Below are 6,759 nucleotides of genomic sequence, written 5' to 3'. Positions count from 1 at the left end.
GACATAGCTAGCAAGATCAATAGAAAGCCCACGGATTCGGAGATCTTCATTAGCCATACAACGGACAAGGGTCTCATGTCTAAAATATGCCCAGAACTCAAAAAACTATGTTTTCGCAGCATTATTTACCATAGCTAAGATATGGAACCAACCCAGATGCCCCTCAGTAGATGAATGGATCAAGAAAATGTGGTATATATACACAAGGGAATTCTTTGCCTCCATCAGAACGAATGACATTGTCCCATTTGTTAGGAAATGACAAGACTTGGACAAAAGTATGTTAAGTAAGCCAGGCCCAAAGAAACATAGGTCTCACGGTTTCCCTTATTTGCAATAACTAGTATATGTCTGAGTCAAACAGGAAAGGTCAGATAAGCTGATGTTAGGGAAATATACCCAAAGATAAGTATTCAAATGATTTTTCTTTAATCCAATTGTTTCTAATATATTTATAAGATGATTTCTATGTTGCTTTGTATGTCATTCCCCTATGGTTTAGCGACTGCTTTCACTGTATTTGATGTTGGTATAATTTTTGGAGGGGAAGGGAAAAAATATCATTTAAATTGGGATACAGTTGGACCCATTGCAACAATGAGATATAGAAGTCGTTATGTCGTAAAACGAACTTTACAACGTTGATGGGTGTGGGGGAGGATCAGGTGTCAGAGCTAGTGGGAGTTTGGGAAGGGAGAGGAAGGGGAAACAAAGAGGAGGCAACAATGCTTGATAAGAAATGTATTCATTATCTTGTTCATGTTATTGTAACTCCTCTGTGCAGTATTTTCACAATAAAAAGAAAGAAAATGAATTACACTTCATATATAAAAAATGTTCTGTGCTTAATTCAGCAGGAAATACATAACATTGGAATAATAGAGAGAAGATTAGAATGGCCCCTGTGCAAGCATGACATGCAAATTCTTGAAGTGTTCCATATTTTTACAACATGTGCTGGAGGGTATGTGGACAGAAGGGAACCCTACCGAATCCTTGGTGGGGGTGTAAACTTGATCAACCACTTTGGAAAGCAGTATGGAGGTTCCTCAAAAGACTCCACATAAAGCCCCCCCATGACCCAGCAATCCCACTTTTGGGCATTCACCCAAATGATCACAAATAAGACCACAAAAAAACTACCAGCACAACTATGTTTACTGCCCCATTATTTACGATAGATAAGGTATGGAACCAATTCTGATTCCCCTCAATTGATGATCAAGATAATTTGATAGATAGATAGATAGATAGATAGATAGATAGATAGATAGATAGATAGATAGATAGATAGATAGATAGATAGATAGATGGATAGATGGATAGATGGATAGATGGATAGATAGATAGATAGATAGATAGATAGATAGATAGATAGATAGATAGATAGATAGATAGATAGATAGATAGATAGATAGATAGATAGATAGATAGATAGATAGATAGATAGATAAATAGATGCATTCTATGCCTCCATCTGAAAGAATGACATCACTCAATTTGTTAGGAAATGGAAAGACTTGGAAAAAAAACATATTAAGTTAAGTAAGACAAGTTCAAAGAAACATAAGACCCCTGGTTTCCCTTATTTTCAGTTACTCATATATGTCTGGGATAAATAAAAAAGGTCAAAAGCTATGTGCATATGACTAGATAAGATGATGTTAAGGAAAATGTACTCCAAGATACTGACAAAAGTGGTTTTTTCTTGCTTGCTATTGTTTTTAATGGACTTACAATGTATGATGTGATTTTTTTTGATTCTTTATATTTTCCTCCCCCACTTTATAACACCTGTTTTCACTGGATTTGAAGTTGGTGCACCAATATCTTATATATACACTTCTCTAATTTGGGGAGGGGAAAGGAAAAAACATAATGCTTAAATAGGATACAGGTTGACCCATTGTAACAATGAGATGCACAAGACACTATGATGAAAAATGAAGTTTATATTTAGGCCGGGCGGGGGAAACGGGGAGGAGAGGGTACTTGTGGAGGTTAGATAGAAAGGATGATGGGCGAAAATAAAGGAGGAGGTAACAATGCTTGTTAGGAAACGTACTCATTACCTTTCTCATGTAAATCTGAGCCCTGCGCACAGTATTTTTACAATAAAAATGTATGAAAATGATCTGAGAAGGAAAAGTTTATTTTCCCTATTTTCCCTATATAATATCTTTAACAAAGAAATTAATGCAAAACACTGACATGAAAGTGTTTTGAAAAAGTGTGTTTGTGTGTGTGTCTGTGCGCACCCGCGCACATGTGAGTACTCGTGCATTTGTGTTGGCATGCTCAGAGTTTGAACTCAGGACTTCAAGGCCTTGCTAGGCATTTCCTCTCTAGATTGATGAGGTATTATATAAGCTACATCACCATTCCTGGCTCTTTGGTAGTTCATTAAAAGTTTTGAAAAATAATCTCATGAATTTTTTGTTTTTTGCTCTGATTGTCTTCCAACTGTTATCCACAGATCTGGTGCTCCTGAGTAGACATCCCAAGTAGACAAGATTACAGGTGTGACCATCCAGCACAAGGCTTTAAAAATAATTTTAAAAATAGAAAAATATTTACTTCACGGGAGCCTGTTTTATTATCTACTAATTTTAAAGCATTTTGAACTGATTATATGTGAATTCATTTTGCTTCTGGATTCTTAAAAACTGTAAGTGATTATATTTGAAAGTTTTATTACTTTTTAAAAAGGAAACGAAATGTGGGACAGAATAAATTTGCCCCTCTTTGGACCTCAATTTGTGCGCTCAGTTCTGAGCATGATAAGCCAATGTCACCAAAACAATCTGGGTTGAAGACAAAATGTGACAGAAAAAAATCACCATGGGCATTGCTATGCTATTATTTCTTGGACAAAATGAATATTGAATTGAGAGTGTAAGAAAATGGAGAGATTTTACTAATCATTTTGTATTGCTGAAAGACTGTTGGAAACTTTGACTCATTTCCTTCCTCACTGTGTGTATTTGGGCCATACAATTTGTGCCTTTAATTACAATTTTTCCCAACATTAAAATGGTAATAACATGAGCATTATTTGCAATATCTAGTATAGGTATGAGTCAAGCGGAAAAGGTCAGATAATGTGATGTTAGGAAAATGAACCCTTAAATATGTATTTTAATGTTTTCGTTTCTTTTATGCATGTGTTTCTAACGCATTTATAAGATTATTTCTTTGTTGCTTTGTATGTCCCTCCCCCACAGTGTAACCCCCGCTTTCACTATATTTGATGTCAGTATAACATGTGGAGGAGATGGGGACAAACAAGTCGTTTAAGGATTCAGGTGGACCTGTTGCAACAATGAGAAGTACAAAATGTCATGTCAAAACCAGCTTTACAATGTCGGTGTGGGGGGAGGGGGGCATAATTGGGTGGGGGGAGGGGGGTAAAATTGGGTGGGGGGAGGGGGGAGGCGGGGAAGGGAAGTAAAGGGTAAACAAAGGAGGAGGCTGCAATGCTTGGTAAGAAATGTATGCATTATCCTGCCCATGTAATTGTAGCCCCTCTGTACAGTATGTTCTCAAATAAAATAAAATACAATTAAAAAAAAAAAAGAACAGAGATTACGATCAAAAAAAAAAAGCAAATTTTATCTTAAGAATTAAGAAATAAAACTTGTGAAATACTTAACATAAAATTCTATGAAGGAGCTTTGAGTTTAGCCAGCAGTTTTTTAAAATACTAAATAGAATGCAATAAGTATTACAGAAACCATTACATGTAGTGAACAACCAGATGTAATGTAATCTATTGACCATGCTCTGCTTCAAAGGAAGCGAGATGGATAACTTCTCATGCTGTACATCAAATTGATTATCTTATGTCTTGGTAGTTTAAAAATATCAGGGACAGAATCATGAAGGAATGTTGTAGATTGAGGTTAAGTCCATATGAAAATGTACAAACTTGATAAAACATAAACGTATGTCAACAGTATATTGTTTTTTTACATCATTTAAGTTACATTGTAAAGTTAGGGAAAACCTAGCAGAATGAATTCTCTTTTTGATATATTTTCATAGGTCGTAAGAAGGATGAACTCTTTCTTCATTTTTGTAGAGGCATCATCAGATGAGAGGAAATGTATATTTTTATTTGCTTCCTTCCATTTATTCTTCAGTTTGAAATCTGAACTACATGAGACTGAAAGAAGCTAAGGGAAATTAGACTCGCAGGCTTTGGAAAGAGGAATCAATGTAAAATAAATAAAATACGTATAGCCTTTTAAAAGGTATAACTAAATTGAGTTATATAGTCTCAAGCATAAACAGAAAACGATTTAAGCAATATCATGTTATTAAAAATTGAAAAATGTTAGGAGCTTAATTTTTTTCCTTTCTACTATACTTAATTAAGTATTGATTTTATATAGAGAGATTAAAGATGAGATTAACAAGAAACGATTAAAAATGGACAAAAGTTCTGAATAGACCTGTTTTCCCAAAATCCTTGAAAATCACCAGTGGGTTTACAAATTTGGGTTTAATACCACTTTTATGTTGGCTTAATGCTTTGTGAACAGAAGTCATTATAGCGAAATGCAATTCAAAATTACTATGATATTACTTCATAACTATTAAAATCAAAGGAGCCAGGTGTGATGGTAAAGGCTAGTAAGTCCAAGCAGTTAGGAGGTTGGAGTAAGAGGATTTGAGTCTAAAGCCAGTCTGGGGTACTGCACATCGTAAAAACTTTCCTTTTTAAAAACTCAAAAGGTAATAATTTTGGTGAGAGTGTAGAGAGATAAAATTTTCTTCACTCTTGGTCAAAATACAGGTTAGTATTCTCATTGTAGAAAGTAGTTTGCAGTTTTCTATAGAAATACAAAGTTGAAATATCATCTGACCCACCAATCATATGATTTTTTCTGTATTAGTAAGTCTTAAGTATATCTGTATTTCATTGTTATTCACATTTTATTCACAACAACAGCCAAGATATAAATCGAAGTTAAACTTTCAACTACAGACTAATAAAACAACTGTGGTACATGAACAAATATACTTTTCTGTTTCATCTTTTAAATAGCAAAATACTTCTCCCATTAGCCACAACTTACAATGACTTGAAAGATGTATTCTAAATGAAGAAAAACATTGTCTTCTGATCTTTGTAAAACCACACACTCTCACACACACACACACACACACACACACACACAACCTCAAACATTAAGAGAGAATTTTTTTAAAAAGTAAAGCAAACGCGAATTGCTGAGGCGTTTAGTTTACAATGTAAAAGGTAGTAGATAGACGGGATGACCAAGTATAGAGTTGTAATGTACAACATGAGGATAAAGGAGACAACACTGGCCTTACATAGGAATGAAGCTAAGTAAGTCGGAGTTGTTCTTCTTAGTAGCGGTTGCTCTTTTAGTTGTTCTTCCTTCAGTAATGTATAAGATGAACGTAATTCTTTAAATATACCTGCCTGCAGAAATATTAACAAACAATATAGCACTAATGTTGTATGCTCAGCACAGAACAAAATGTCAAATTAAAATATATGCGATTATCTTTGATGTAAACTATTACAAATAAGGGAAACCATGGGACCTTTGGTTCATTAAGTATGGCTTACTTCACTTATATTTTTCCAATATTTTCCATTTTCTTTCAAATGAGGTGATATCATTCTTTCCGATGGAAGCATAGTATTCCATGTGTGTGTGTGTGTATGTGTGAATGTGTGTGTGTGTGTGTGTGTGTGTGTGTCACATTTTCTTGATCCATTCATCTACTGAGGGGCAACTGGGTTGATTCCATATCTTAGCTATGGTAAATAATATTGTGATAAACATAATTGTGTTGGTAGCTTTAGTGAGGCATTGTTTGTGGTCACTTGGGTAAATGCCCAGAAGTGGGATTACTGGGTAATAGGGAGAGCATTATTTTGTACATCAAGGATAATCTTAGTAAATGAGCAGAATAGTTCAATAGCTATGTACATATGACCGTATAAGGTGATTCCAAGTGAAGTGAGCTCCAAGACATGTTTTTTGTTGTTGTGGTTCTTAATGTATTATGTGATTTCTTTTTATCCTTTTGTTTTTTCCCCACCTATAGTTTATCCCATGTAGTCACTGTATTTGATTTGATACCTGGATATTGTAAATATGTTGATCTGAACAAGGGAAAGGAAAGGGAAAAAAACAAATTGGTGAGACAAAGGGGGAACCTATACAACAGTGATATTCACAAGACAATATGTTGGACATAATCTTGGGGGTGGTGTTGGGAGGGAAGAGGGAAAAAATGGGGGAAAAGATAACAAGTGAGAAAAGAAATGAATTCATTTCCTTACTTACATAGCTATAACCACTCTGTACATTACCTTGACAATAAAATTTAAATTAAAAATAAAATAAAATACATGAGAGCAGCAATACAGTAGATGGGAGTGGGGGAAATACTGTACTATACAAAGAAGAGTAGAACAGCTATGAGAGCAGTAAATTTACTTTAACATAGGAAGCAATAAACTAGCATACAGATTTTCACATGTTAGTCATTAAAAATGGAAAACAATATGCACAATCAGTAGACCAAGAAAGATAAAATAGAAAAATAAACAATAAAGGTGAAAGAGTGACTTGGGTCAAGAATATCAAATGACACAATTAGGAAACAAATAACAAGCTGGTAAGTTTAAATAATATTGCCCATAATTATATTAAATGTTTTTTACATCACAATTTGTTATAACTATAATTCAATTTAATAGTATATCATTTTAAT

At 34.2% G+C, this 6,759-nt stretch overlaps 1 non-coding gene across 1 annotated transcript; it reads left to right on the top strand.

Annotated features, from left to right (window-relative positions):
* Positions 1 to 837: 837 nt before the first annotated feature.
* LOC138825163 (U6 spliceosomal RNA) lies at positions 838 to 947 on the top strand. The gene has a single exon (XR_011371362.1). It is a non-coding gene; the product is annotated as a U6 spliceosomal RNA (small nuclear RNA).
* Positions 948 to 6,759: the final 5,812 nt, after the last annotated feature.

Source organism: Dipodomys merriami, unplaced genomic scaffold (genome assembly GCF_024711535.1).
Source record: "Dipodomys merriami isolate MVZ:Mamm:240054 unplaced genomic scaffold, mDipMer1.0.p SCAF_1358, whole genome shotgun sequence".
Lineage (NCBI taxonomy): Eukaryota > Metazoa > Chordata > Mammalia > Rodentia > Heteromyidae > Dipodomys > Dipodomys merriami.
The sequence above is the reverse complement of the archived record's forward strand: the minus strand, read 5'-3'. Positions and strand labels throughout refer to the sequence as shown.